Genomic DNA, 15,683 nt, shown 5'->3' with positions numbered 1-15,683 from the left:
ACTGTATGTTGAGGTGGCAGGCCTTCCTTAATCAGTAGTGATTGTTCTAATAAAAAGAGCCACAGTTCTTTCCCTTTCCTGTGCGGTGGTCTGCAGCCGTAGTCCTATTCTCACAGTTTCTTTGTCTCTGTGTGTTAATTAATCGTTCCAATATGTGATTTGTGGATAGCATCTTGTGGTATATATAAAATGTTTATGACGGGTACAGACAGCCAAAGGATATCTCATGGGAAAACAGAAAACAACCCAATGAGCTACAACAGTGGTTGTGTTGAGCCAAGAAGGATTGATCTAAATTACTTCTGTACGACAAACAAAAAGTCCTTTACTATGTTTATATTTTAAGCTTGCTGCTGAGTTTTTGTTTGAAGTATTCATGAAGTCCATACTGTTGTAATAAGGTTTTATTATTCTGTGTAGCCAGATTACCAGTGGTATGTTCCAGGCCAGCTTCCTCCAGATGTGAAGCAGAAAGACACTGGTTAGAAAGCAGCTGTGTTCTATAGACCTCTGTCTATGTCTGATGTTTGATAATACTTTTTAAGAGTCTTATATACAGACTGAGTATCTCCAAGAAACTGAGGAAGTTTACATTTTGCATGCTGTAGGACACTTAAAGGGAATGTGTCATCAGAAAATGACATATTGTTTAAATAATGTTTTTTATGTTAAACAAATTTTAATTTGGATTCGTGGAGATTTTTTTTTTACATTTTCTATGTTGCTATCTATATAAAAAAAAAACTAAACTAAAATAATGCAATTTTCACAATGCCCGCTAGGCCTAAAATATATCAAGACTTCCATTTCTTTGAGAGTAACCACATGGGCCATATAGCTTTCTAGGCATGCTCTGTGGCTTGCTCAGGGGTCGGGAGGAAGTAGATAAGTTATTGAATGGGAGATCCTCTGTTATCTATATGTGTTATTGTTTATTGTAGACTTGTCTGTGATGATAATATCACAGCTGTATAGAACAGGAGGGCTTGACATATTATTAAGCTTAAGGCCCCTTTACACTGAACAATTTAAATACTGAACAATTCAACAGACGATTGTCAGGAAGGATGTGCTCCTTTCTTGCAAGCACCTGCTCGTCATGAAGGAAACCGACAAATTTATATGTAGTGATCTCCTCCACAGTATGAGAAGGAGTGATCTCTAATGCCATCTCTCGTCCCTATACAGAATTGTTGTTTGCTGCAAGCAGAGTGTGTTTAGACAGCACAAAGTGCTGTTAGCAAACAATGGTTTTGGTGACTGCACAATCATATTACCCGATGAACGAGAGTTTTGCTCATTCATAGAGTAATCGGGGCACCTTTACACTGGTAGATAAGGGCTAACGAGCATTTGTACTAATGATTGTCAGTGATTATGTGGCTGATGTTCGGTCAATGTAAAGGGACCTTTAGAGGCCAGTATGAAATGTGAAGGATTTTATGATAGACATATAGATAGATAGATAGATAGATAGATAGATAGATAGATAGATAGATAGATAGACAGATAGATAGATAGACAGTTAGAAGGGAACATAGCACTCCATAGTTGTGTTTAGTCACCTGTGTCCACAGCTGCGATTCAGGTCCCACAACTTTTTTCAGCGATATAATATACTATATTATAAATAGGAAATATAGGCCCACAGTGTAGTTACAAAAACATAGAACCAGGTCTAATAAAATCCATAATGAAGACATAGTTGCGAAGAATGATAGTGTGAATATTACTGCTGGCAAAATATGCATTATGTACAGACTCAAACATAGTTAAAATATGTAATATTCTTAAAACCTTGCAGATGAACCCACGGGCGAGCAGCAAAAACCACTCACCAATGGGAGGGGTCATCTCAAAAAGCAGTATGGGATCCTTTACATGTATAATTTGAGCACACGTGTATACCCCACACAGAGCTCCATAGACACTTCTTGTAGATACTGTGAAACAGGAAAAAACATTCAGCAGAAATACAGCCCATCACGTGTGGCGGGAGAGCAATGCATGTGCATGGGATCATCAAATGATCACAGCTCTATATTGCTTCAAGGCAAGCAGCCCATCTGCAGACGCAGTACCATTCTTGGCCCTGGATCAAGGCCTGCATTGTGTGAACTGTTGACACTGAGACTTCTGTTCCCTTGTGCTGCTTATTTCCATAGATAGATAGAATAGAAAACCTATTTTCTTACACATCTGCTAAATCACTTGCCTCAGCTATGTATGGCAAGAGACCACAGAAGCCAGTGATTATCTGCAGCAGTCGCATAGGTAGATGGGCACGTCATCAGAGCAACAAAGACCGAAGAGGCAACCATAGTGGCAGGGCTGGAAAGACGGAGTATTTTTTATGTAATTTATTGTTTTATAGCATTTCTTCCTTTTCACCAAATTTGTATTGATCCCAGGCAGGGGAGTGGCTAAAGGCTCATGGGCCCTGGTGCAAGAGTTCAGCTTGGGCCCCCTTCCATCAGTGCTTTGTGGCCAGGGGCAGGGATGCACATAGCCTTCATGCTGCCTGAGGCCAAAATTGAAATGGCACCCCACTTCCCCCATGCCAAATTCTTGATCTAACCCGTTCCCTCCAGCCAGAGGTGTAACTTGAACAGCATGCACTTTCTATAATACTAGTGTCTTCCCTTCAGGCTCCTGGGCACAGTAGCGACTGCTACCTCTGCTCCCCTATAGCTATGCCTCTGATCCCAGGAAAACCTTTTGAGGTTTACATTCATTTGTCGCTGACCAGTGAGGGAAGCAGATGAGTCACTCAAATAGAGCATCACACGTTACAATACAGTGCATTTCTGTAGCCATCATTATGCCTATCAAGAGAACAGCAGAGCTGCCATACTCTTATCCAAGTTCTACAATCTACTATTTTACTACCAGATAACATCTTTCCCTCACAGCAGCAGTAACATAACAATGAGATCCTGATCCATATAACAGTTTAATCTCTCTATGCTGACTGCTACAGAAAAAAAAATTGTATTAAAGGGGCTACCCAAAGTTTAACACCTTTCCCCCCAATGCCCGCACCTCTCATATACATTATACTTACCCCGCTCCCCGACACCCGCGTCGCTCCTGATCCCTACAAGGCCACTGCTGCGTCTCCCTGTCACGTGGATCAAAAGATCAAAAAGGGGTGAGCAGCCAATAGCAATGGGGACGAACCTCCCTAGCGTCACCCACATGTGAGGTACAGGGCCAGTTCTAGTTTTGTTAGAAATAATCTTGTACTATATTGTACTATATTATGTTACCTTTTTTACATTGATCATGGCAAAAATCACACATCGTACAACAAATACATGTTGTAGACAAAATCGACAAGTCACTCATTTACTGCACATGCCACTCACTGGACAACAGAATATAAACACGTCACTAAAACTCTTCAATCACACAGCTATGAATACTAACCACATCCCAGTCCTGACCTCGAGCAATGACAATCCTGCAGGAGCAAAACAGCCCTGGTTCACCAGTAAGCCATATTGTAGTTTAGTGAACTACTATTACTTATCAGTAGAGATGAGCGAATTTCTTAAAAGGTCGATTTGGCTGATTCGCCGAATTTCACCCAAAAATTAGCTTCAGGCCAAATTTTTTCATCACAAAGCACATTTTTTGTAAGTAGCGGGTGCAATGACAGGAAGCTGTCGATAGCACCACCCCCGTGATTGTTCTCCTCAGATGCTGTGTTTATACATGATCGAGTGTAAAATTAACAATAAAAAAAAAAATTCATCAAACTTACCGCCTCCATTTGCTTCCGACGAGCCGAATCCTGTGCGGCTTGAGATTACGTCATCACGCCGGCTGGGATGGTGAAATATGAAGTCATCACGCCGGCCGGCGTGATAATGTAATCTCGTGCCGCACGGGATTTCGGCCGAGATCTTCAAGCAAGATGGAGCCTGGCGGCCCGTCGCGAGCAAGTGGAGCAAGTTAGAATTTTTTAGTTTTTTATACTATTTCAGATTAAATCGATTCACTGACAAGAAGCACAAGGAAGTTTGGCTTCTAGGCGAATCAAATTTATCCTGAAATTCAGATCAAATTCCACTCCGTGGGATTCGATTCACTCATCTCTACTTATCAGTAATGCAGGTGGGAAGATTTCCTTCTCTCTGGACCCCGTGCAGCTGCACAGATTCTATGTCCACACCCCTGCATGTGCTGTTCACATTTAGCTTACATACAAAGAAATTAAAAAAAATCTTTTTCTTTTGATATGTATACATAGCAGCTGCATCTGTCCATTACATACACGGACTTAAAAAATTATTCATACCGCTTGAACTTTTCAGCATTTTTTCACGTTACACCCACAAAATTAAATGTATTTTAGGCTCCTTTCACACTAGCGTTCGTCGGTCCGCTCGTGAGCTCCGTTTGAAGGAGCTCACGAGCGGACCCGAACGCCTCCGTCCAGCCCTTATGCAGTCTGAATGGAGCGGATCCACTCAGACTGCATCAGTCTGGCGGCGTTCAGCCTCCGCTCCGCTCGCCTCCGCACGGACAGGCGGACAGCTGAACGCTGCTTGCAGCGTTCAGCTGTCCGCCTGGCCGTGCGGAGGCGAGCGGATCCGTTCAGACTTACAATGTAAGTCAATGGGAACGGATCCGCTTGAAGATGTCACCATATGGCTCAATCTTCAAGCGGATCCGTCCCCCATTGACTTTACATTGAAAGTCTGAACGGATCCGCTCAGGCTGCTTTCACACTTAGAATTTTTTCTAAGTTATTAATGCAGACGGATCCGTACTGAACGGAGCCTCCGTCTGCATTAATATCAGTGGCGGATTATAATAGGGACGTTCGGGTCGGCAGCCCCGGGCCCAGCGCCGCTGGGGGGCCCAGCGCTGACCCGAACGCCCACATACTGCGGCGGGGCACGGGAGCGCATAGCTCCCTGTCCCGTCGCCGGTCACCGCCATAGGCTTCAGGCCTTGTAGGCCTGAGGCCTATGCGGTAGTGAAATCCCGGCGCAGGCGTGCGTGATGACGTCATCGCGCGCCTGTGCCGGGACGCAGCACTGTGACGCGCCTGACTCATCCCGCCTTCCTCTGCGAGCAAGCGCCTGGCCCTGGACATAGGTGAGTATTTATCTTTTCATTTTTTGTTCATTTTTTTATTTCATGTGCCTACTCTGGGGCGGGGGGCAGTGGTGGGGGCAAATTATTATGAGAGGGACTACACTATGTGGGGGCAAATTGCTGTATGGGGGCAAATTATTATGAGAGGGACTACACTATGTGGGGGCAAATTGCTGTATGGGGCAAATTATTATGAGAGGGACTACACTATGTGGGGGCAAATTATTATGAGAGGGACTACACTATGTGGGGGCAAATTATTATGAGAGGGACTACACTATGTGGGGGCAAATTGCTGTATGGGGCAAATTATTATGAGAGGGACTACACTATGTGGGGGCAAATTATTATGAGAGGGACAACACTATGTGGGGGCAAATTACTAGATGGGGCAGTGTGGGGGCAAATTGCTGTGTGGGGGCAAATTATTATGAGAGGGACTACACTATGTGAGGGCACATTGCTATGTGGGGGCAAATTATTATGTGAGGGACTACACTATGTGGGGGCAAATTGCTATGTGGGGGCAGTGTGGGGGCAAATTATTATGAGGGACTACACTATTTGGGGGCAAATTGCTTTGTGGGGGCAAATTATTATGAGAGGGACTACTATGTGGGGGCAAATTACTAGATGGGGCAGTGTGGGGGCAAATTGCTATGTGGGGGCAAATTATTATGAGAGGGACTACTATGTGGGGGCAAATTGCTATGTGGGGGCAGTGTGGGGGCAAATTGCTATGTGGGGGCAGTGTGGGGGCAAATTATTATGGGAGGGACTACTATGTGGGGGCAAATTTCTATATGGGGCAGTGTGGGGGAAACTATTGTGTGGGGGTAATTTCTATGTGAGGACAGTGGGGAAATTGCTATGTGGAGGCAAACTACTATGTGGGGGCAGTGTGGGAGAAACTATTGTGTGGGGGAAATTGCCATGTGAGGACAGTGTGGGGTAATTTCTGTGTGGGGAAATTACTATGTGGGGGCAGCGTGGGGAAATTACTATGTGGGGACAGTGTGGGGAAAACTATTGTGTGTAGGAACAGTGTGGGGAAATTGCTATGTGGGGGCAGTGTGGTGGAAATTACTATGTGGGGGCAGTGTGGTGCAAATTACTGTGTGGGGGCAAGCTACTATATGGGGGCAGTTTGGGGGAAATTACTGTGTGGGGGCAAATTACTATGGGGGGATTACTATGTGGGGGCAGTGTGGTGGAAATTACTATATGGGGGTGTTGCTATTGGGAAGGCACTGTAGGGGCAATTCTATTATTTCTGGGGACACTATACAGGGATTATTACCTGGAGCACAATAGAGGGTGGTATTATTACTGGGGGTCTCTAGGGGACATTATAGCTGCTGTGGACACTATAGGAACATTTGGGGTAATTTATCAAACTGGTGTAATGCAGAACTGGCTTAGTTGCCCATAGCAGCCAATCAGATTCCACCTTTCATATTTGACAGCTCTTTTGGAAATCCAGTTCTACTTTACACCAGTTTGATAAATTACCCCAATTATATCTATCAGGGTCACTATTTTTTCAGCAGTATAGTTCCTGGGGCATTGAGGAGCACAACGGGCACAGTATTGGGGGTGGCAGGATGACACTGTGGGGACACCAGGATGAGGAGGTTGATGGAAAAATTTAGAAATCTAACATGTCTGTGTTACAAACTGTAGAGACGAGATGCGGCTGAAAGAATTTGCCATAGTGGTCTGGGTCAAATGGAGGAGAAGAGGAAAGAGAAGGTCTACATGACAGGAGATGTCACTGGATGTAACAGGTATGTGGTGCTGTATTCTTCTCTATGTCTTTTTTATTACAATTATATGTATTTTAAATTTGGCGACCAAATTTTTCAGTTTAGGACCCAATTTGGGGTATTCTTTTTTAGTCTGAAGATGTCATATGGCCTAAGAAGAGACTGTGGCGCCCATGAAGCACCGCAGCCTCTTCATACAAAAAAAAACTACACTAAAATGGAGGGGGGGGGGCCCTAAGTTGGGTAGACAGCCCCGGGCCTATCATGCACTTAATCCGCCCCTGATTAATATGATCGGATCCGTTCAGAACGGATCCGATCGAACGCTAGTGTGAAAGTAGCCTTATTGGGATTAATGTGACAGACCAACACAAAGTAGCAAGTATGTGTGATGTAAAAAGAAAATGATACATGGTATTTAAAATTTTTAATAAATAAAAATCTGAAAAGTGTACCATGCATTTGTATTGGGCCCCCCTTGTAGGACCACCTTTGGCTGCAAGTCTTTTGGGGTATGTTTAAGCTTTGCACATCTAGAGGCTAATTCTTTGCCCATTATTTTTTGCAAAATAACTCAAGGTTAGTCAGATTGGATGGAGATCGTCTGTGAACAGTAATTTTAAAGTCTTGCCACAGATTTTCAATAGGATTTAGGTGATCAAGTTCTAGAATGTGTTGGCAGATAAGAACCATTTGGCCCATCTAGTCTCCCCAATATACTGAATACTATGAATAGCCGCTGGCCCTATCTTATATGAAGGATGGCCTTATGCCTATCCCATGCATGCTTAAACTCCTTCACTGTATTTGCAGCTACCACTTCTGCAGGTAGGCTATTCCATGCATCCACTACTCTCTCAGTAAAGTACTACTTCCTGATATTACTTTTAAACCTTTGCTCCTCTTATTTAGAACTATCTCATCCTGTAGCAGTTTTTCTTCTTTTAAATATGCTCTCCTCTTTTACCTTGTTAATTCACTTTATGTATTTAAAAGTTTCTATCATATCCCCCTTGCCGAGTCTTATGAGCTGAGGGGCGGTGTTCATATGCTTTGGCAAACATTTTTTATAAAAAAAATATAAAAAAATTCTGGCAATGATTTATTTATCCACATCGATTGATGTAAATGGAGAAATCGGGTTTGCCAGGGCATACGAACTGAGTGGGTTTGGATGTTGGGCGGAGCTCCTATGTCCTGGCAGACGCCTTTCTGCTCTTTTTTTTTTTTTTTTGCACATTTTTTGGCAGACATTTTTTCTTCCACCTTGATCGATGCGAATAAAGAAATCTGTGCCGTTCATTTTTTCTTTTAGCCCACGGGCTGTACGGGAAAAAAAATTTACCGTATGCTCAATATAAGGAGAATAGCAGAAACTCCTAATGAAGGCCATACATGTAATGATTGTGGATACCCTCAAATGCCAAGGCAATACAAACACCCCACAAATGACCCCATTTTGGAAAGAAGACACCCCAAGGTATTCGCTGAGGGGCATATCGAGTCCATGAAAGATTGATTTTTTTGTACCAAGTTAATGGAAAGGGAGACTTTGTGTGAAAAAATAAATAAATCAATTTCCGCTAACTTGTGCCCAAAAAAAAATCTTCTATGAACTTGCCATGCCCCTCACGGAATACCTTGGGGTGTCTTCTTTCCAAAATGGGGTCACATGTGGGGTATTTTACTGCCCTGGCATTTTAGGGGCCCTAAAGCGTGAAGAAATCTGGAATCCAAATGTCTAAAAATACCCTCCTTAAAGGTACTCATTGTGCACCTAGGCTGCAAAAAAGTGTCACACATGTGGTATCGCCGTACTCAGGAGAAGTAGGGCAATGTGTTTTGGGGTGTCTTTTTACATATACCCATGCTGGGTGAGAGAAATATCTCTGTAAAATGACAACTTTGTATAAAAAAATGGGAAAAGTTGTCTTTTACAGAGATATTTCTCTCACCCAGCATGGGTATATGTAAAAACACACCCCAAAACACATTGGCCTACTCCTTCTGAGTACAGCGATACCACATGTGTGACACTTTTTTTGCAGCCTAGGTGCGCAAAGGGGCCCAAATTCCAATGAGTACCTTTAGGATTTCACAGGGCATTTTTTACGCATTTGGATTCCAAACTACTTCTCACGCTTTAGGTCCCCTAAAATTCCAGGGCAGTATAAATACCCCACAAGTGACCCCATTTTGGAAAGAAGACACCCCAAGGTATTTCGTGAGGGGCATGGCAAGTTCATGTAAAATTTTATTTTTTGTCACAAGTTAGTGGAATATGAGACTTTGTAAGAAAAAAATATAATAATAATTTTCCGCTAACTTGTGCCAAAAAAATAAATTTTCTAGGAACTCGCCATGCCCCTCACGGAATACCTTGGGGTGTCTTCTTTCCAAAATGGGGTCACTTGTGGGGTATTTATACTGCCCTGGCATTTTAGGGGCCCTAAAGCGTGAGAAGTAGTTTGGAATCCAAATGCGTAAAAAATGCCCTGTGAAATCCTAAAGGTACTCATTGGAATTTGGGCCCCTTTGTGTACCTAGGCTGCATAAAAGTGTCACACATGTGGTATCGCCGTACTCAGGAGAAGTAGGGTAATGTGTTTTGGGGTGTATTTTTACATATACCCATACTGTGTGTGAGAAATATCTCTGTAAATGACAACGTTAAAAAAAATGTATACAAAGTTGTCACTTTACAGAGATATTTATCTCACCCAGCATGGGTATATGTAAAAATACACCCCAAAACACATTGCCCTACTTCTTCTGAGTACGGCGATACCACATGTGTGACACTTTTTTTCAGCCTAGGTGCGTAAAGGGGCCGAAAGTCCAACGAGTACCTTTAGGCTTTAAAGGGTTGCTCACAATTTAGCCCCTCCCAAAATGCCAGAACAGTGAACACACCCCACAAATGACCACATTTCGGAAAGTAGACACCCCAAGGTATTCACTGAGGGGCATAGTGAGTCCGTGGAAGATTTTTTATTTTTTTTGCCAGAAGTTAGCAGAAATGGAAACTTTATATTTATTTATTTTTTCTCAGAAAGTGTCATTTTCCGCTAACTTGTGAAAAAAAAATTAAATCATACATGAACTCACCATGCCCCTCCGTGAATACTTTGGGGTGTCTTCTTTCTAAAATGGGGTCATTTGGAGGGTATTTATACTATCCTGTCATTCTAGCACCTCAAGATACATGTCAGGTGCTCAGAAAGTCAGAGCTGCTTCAAAATGCGGAAATTCACATTTTTGTAACATAGTTTGTAAACGCTATAACTTTTGTGTAAACCAATAAATATACACTTATTGGATTTTTTTTATCAAAGACATGTAGCACAATAAATTCTGACACAAACTTGTATAGAAATGTAATTATATTTGAACAATTTAACCAGAGAAAGTTAAAAATACACTTTTTTGAGAAAATTGCAGCCTATTTTGCTTAATATTGGAAAAACTAAAAATCTTAGCAGCAATCAAATACCACCAAAAGAAAGCTGTATTTGTGAGAAGAAAAAGAGGTAAAATTAATTTGGGTGCCAAGTTGCATGACCGAGCAATAAACCGTTAAAGTTGTGAAGTGCCGATTTGTATAAAAGGGCCTGGTCACTAGTGGGGTATAAACCTGTGGTCCTTAAGTGGTTAAAAGGGTTGTCCATGACAAATATTTATGGCTGTTCAATTAAAGTGAAGAATTGAAAGGGTTTTCTGGGATTACTATGATGTTTTATTTAATTTTTATTTTACAAATATGCTCATGTAGTTGCTTACCTCTTGTACATCTTCTTTTTGCTTTTTTTTCAATTTGGACTCTCCTGTCCAATTTTCCCTTGTAAACAAATCACTCTGGTTTGTTTTCATCCAGTATGTAATACTTCCTATTGCTATATCCAACCAAACCCATGCTGAACTGCTCATTTTAGTGCTACAACTCCCTGTGCCTAACAACATCCAGCTAATTTATAACTCCTCCCCCACTGTTTACATAGACACTCCCCAATCCCCGCCCCTGTTGCTGCTTCGTCACTCCTGCATAGATATGGTCAGAACAGAAAAGAAGATAAGAGCAATAAAGGTGAAAGAAGTACATTAATGAATTACAGATGCCTTCATAAATTATGCTGATACAAACTGGAAAACCTCTTTAAGGCACTTGGGGGTGCTCTCTAATGTAACCCTATGTGTCAGCTTTTTTTGTAAGAAGTAGTTGAATCTCCCCTATATAATTTTACATATATAAGAAATATTACTGGAATCTGATGCAAACTACATTTAGAAATGTTAGTACTTTAATATTTTGACATTTCTCAAAAAAGTAAAAAGGTAGCAATACGTTCAGGTGATGCAGAACAGCTATAACCACCTAGTGAACATTATCTTGTGAGGATGTATTAGAGATAATCTGTGTGCAAAGTACATATAATAGTCATTTAGAGTTGCTTTAAGTAATGCAGATGGGATAAAACTGTAACTCTAGAGTAGTGTCTGACATAAAGAAAACATAATACAGTACAAATCCGAGTCCCGTACTAGACCTCTTTATGTGAACATGGTCGTTCTACTGGGTAGAATAAGCAGCAGCACCTTTCTTGTTTAGTTTATTAAATTCATCTTCATCTTCATCTAGTAGGCACCATGGAGCTACTATAATGAATCAAGGAAATAGAGCAGGTTACTCTGGGCAGTGTACAACACAATGGATATTGCATCTTCTATACTGGATGTGGATATTCTGGATTGTATTATTAAAGTTTGCTGTTTGAAGAGAAAACAGTGCTTGTATGAACGCTGCCTTCCCTTCATTGTTTACCTGCTCGCCGTTACAACTGCATCTGTGAGGAGGTGTACTTACTAGGGATGAGTGAACCCATGGAAGTTCGGGTTTGCTGGGTTCGTGCCAAACTTCAGGTCAAAGTTCGGGTTCGGGACCCGAACTTGATTCCAAACCTGGACCCCATTAAATTCAATGGGGACCCGAACTTCACTTTATCATTTTCCGTTATAACATGGTTATAAAGGAAAATAGCATTCTTAAGACAGAATGCTAAATAAAATGGCCATTAAGGGGATAAAAATAATTTAAAAACTCACCTCATCCACTTGATCGCGCAGCCAGTATCCTCCTCTTTCTGCTCGGTGACGTCATTGCAGGTCCTTTTGCAGGTCCTGCAGAAAAAAGAAAGAAGAGGATACCGGCTGCGCAATCAAGTGGATGAGGTGATTTTTGTAAAATTATTTTTAACCCCTTAATGGCCATTCTGTCTTAAGAATGCTATTATTTTCCATTATAACCATGTTATAATGGAAAATAATAACACTCAAACACCGAACCTGAATACGAAATTCAGTGGAAAAGTCTGGATTCGGGTTCGAGTCTGGGTACCCGAACTCGCAAAGTTCGGTACAAACCCGAATTTTGCAGTTTGGGTTCGCTCAACCCTAGTACTTACATCTCATGCGTCCACTCACTTCAGTGGAATGGCTCCGTTCTATTCACCATTCTTTCTGTTGTAATTACACCTGCTCACCAGTGCAGTTGCGATGGCGAGCAGGTAAATAATGAAGAGAAGGCAGCGTTCGTACAAGCACTGTTGTCTCTTCAAACAGCTGATTGGGGGGGTGCCGGTTGTCTTGAGGATAGGTTATCAATATTAAAAAAGCAGACAACCATGTTTCCCCAACAAAAGGTGTTGCTGTTTTCCATGTATTTTTCATAAAAGCATCTAAAACGTGAAATTATTTTACTTACTAATTCATCATTTTTATTATGTTCAAGAAATACTTTGTACCTCATTTAGCAAAGCTGCATTAAAGATAAACTGCCTTGGTTGCCCATAACAACCAATCACATCACAGCTGTGATTGGTTGCTATGGGCAGCAAAGACAGTTTTACTTTTAGACAGTTTTAATAAATCTACCCCTCTGTTTCCATATAATGTAGGATGACATGTTGTATATATACTTAGGCTTATATGTAGTGCAAGTAGCAACATATTGGAGTATAGAACCTGTAAAGCCTCATTCACACCCCAGTGTTTTGGTCAGTGATTTCCATCAGTGATTGTGAGATAAGGTATAAGGTAAAGATCTACGCCTTTTCTGTCTTTAGAGCCGCTCCTAGTTTTGGCTCAAAATCACTGATGGAAACCACTGACCGAACACTGACATGTGAATGAGGCATAAAAGTGGAAAGACAATGTTAGAAAGGTAAAATAATAACCAATAGAATTTCATAATTTGAGAGCGCATATTACCTAGATACAAGAGAAAGGATGGGCACAGATTCAGGTTTTTAGTGGCATTTCTTTGCACTTTTGTGGTAGTATTGGTGATTTTTTGTACCTGTCGTTTTTGATGCATTTTTGTGGTAAAAACACCAGCTCCAGGTGTTCGCTTAAAGTCTATGGGAAATATGAAATACAAACTTTTTTGCTACTTGCATTTTTGTTATTTAGGTGGTGTTTTTGGTCTCATTTTAATTATTTTAGGTGGCTTTGATATCTCCTTTCTATAGGAGGTGAAAATGCCTGAAAAAAAGTGGTTCACACAGTAACAAAAGAAAAAAAGTAACATTAAAAAGGCATAATAACCGAATGCACTTTTGAGAATAAAAAAAGAGGTTTCTGTAGCATTTTTAGGCAGTAAAAATGATAATGCAAATTCATGTGTGTAGAGGTCCTTATATTTAGGAGTATTTAATTATTTTAACCCTGCTGTATGAGGAGGATAATAATACATTCAATTTTGAAAGGGGTTCTCCAGGACTAGAAAAAGATGGCTGATTCCTTCCTAAAACAGTCCCACACATGTCGACAGCTTGTGTATGGTATTATAGCTCAGTCCCATTCACTTCAATGGGGCTGAGCTGCAATACAATTCACAACCCAAGGACAGGTGTGGGGTTATTTTTGGAATAAAGCAGCCATGTTTTCCTAAACTTGGACAACCCCTTTAAAAAGAAAATCTTATCTAGGCTATTTTTAATTTAGATCCAATTTTTCTAATGAAATTGTTCTGCTGTCTGGGTGAAGAAAATATGAACCTTAGAGGGGTCTTCAGGTAATTAAATATTGATGACCTATCCTCATGATAGGTCACCAAAATCTGATTTGTGGGTTCTGACTCCCGGCACCCCCACCGATCAGCTGTTTGATTGGGCCACAGTGATTGATTGAGTGTTGCTGCATCTTCATAGCATACAAGGCACAACACTATACAAGTTATAATGATTTGGCATTGCAGCTACATCTGATTGATCTGAATAGGACTAAGCCAATTGAGAGGCTGAGGGAGAGGCTGCAGTTCTTGTCTGAATGCTAAAGTTCTTTGCAACAATTGATCAGTGTGGACGTCAGGAGTGGATATTAAGGTGGTCATTTACTATCAGATATACACCAGTTTTGTGGTATATCCATCACAGATTGTAGTGCAAAGGTTATTTGCGCCACAATCTGCCACTTTTCCCCACTCACTCAGGTCTAAAAAAGGGGGTGTTGAGTAGGCAAGGAAGGGGACGACCTGGCAGGCCCTTCTACATTATCATATTCTACTCCTGTTTTAGGCATAGAAAATAGTTTACATTTAAGCCAGCAAGGAAGCTGTCTTACATTTAGACCGGCGATGGATGTGCCGAAGTTATGTAGAGGCCGATGCCTTCTTATAACTTCGGTGGATCCACTGCCAGCTCAGGGGTTACTAAGACCAGTGTCTAAAACGCTGGTCTTAATAAATGACCTCCTAAGTCCCGAAAACTCTTTTAACATGCAACTATATTATGACTAGAGGAAACACAATATTTTTTTTAAAAGTAGTCAAAAATGTTTAACTTGTCTTTATTACTTTATTACATTGTCTTTTTAATGTTTTTTTCTATTATTATTTTCAGGCCCTTCATTAAAACCCCAAGCCAAAATCATTCAAGACTGCTTCCCCCAATGTCCTTCCAAGTTATATTCGTGGAGGGGATTTTCTAAGTTATGAAAAGTGTTCTGAAAAGTGCTGTGGAATCCCCTGTACGCTATGTTTGTCTTTTAAACCCTTAGGTAGCTCTGTGAAACAGGAATAATCATGAGAATTTGGGCATAAAGACTACAATTTAACCAGTGCAATAATTATCTGCTTCCGGTTCATGATACTGCTGGCCATAATTTGTGTGATCAGTGATGATAATTAAATGTGCTATGTATCAACATAGTTGCTTACCCAAGATATAAATGGACTTTGCCTACTAAGTAAAGTGCAAATATACCTATTTACTGTGAGGATTGGAGACCTTTAATTATACAAGATGTGGTTTGAAGAAATTTCATGATATACCTTAATTATTCTAAGCACTTCCTCTATAGACCAGCTATAGTAGTGTAGGAAACGTACATTTCTAATTTCCAGCAAGCACAGTAAACAGGATACTAGGTATATTTACCCACCCACTTATATCACAATCCATACCACAAAACTGAGGAGTCCTGATTCTTTGCTGTATGAACACGGCCACATGTGAACATAGCCTAAATGTTAAGGCAAGTATTAGAGATGGGCAAATAAATTCTATAGAATCAAAATTTTGCTCAGAAGTTCTCCAAAATTCTGATTCTGCAGAATCAAAATTCTAGGTAATTTAATTTGGAAGAATGTTTGAGGAAAAAGGCCCATTTTTATGGCAATTGAAGCACTTTTGATCCTGGTTGAATTGATTTAGGTCAGAATTGATTCGGATGCCCGATTTGGTTAAATCAGACCTGAATCAAATTTTTGGAAATTTGCTCATCACTAGTAAGGATCAACCATTATAGATCCTT

General features: G+C 40.9%; 1 long non-coding RNA gene across 1 annotated transcript in view; it reads left to right on the top strand.

Annotated features, from left to right (window-relative positions):
* The window catches only part of LOC122921115, a 92,379-nt gene extending 77,282 nt beyond the window's left edge, over window positions 1–15,097 (top strand). Inside the window, exon 3 of the long non-coding RNA XR_006386975.1 lies at window positions 14,771–15,097. This is a non-coding gene — a long non-coding RNA (uncharacterized LOC122921115). The remainder of the gene's footprint in view (window positions 1–14,770) is intronic.
* The last annotated feature ends 586 nt before the right edge of the window (window positions 15,098–15,683 follow it).

This window comes from Bufo gargarizans, chromosome 1, assembly GCF_014858855.1.
Source record: "Bufo gargarizans isolate SCDJY-AF-19 chromosome 1, ASM1485885v1, whole genome shotgun sequence".
Taxonomy (NCBI): Eukaryota; Metazoa; Chordata; class Amphibia; order Anura; family Bufonidae; genus Bufo; species Bufo gargarizans.
This window is presented reverse-complemented; position numbering and strand designations above follow the sequence as displayed.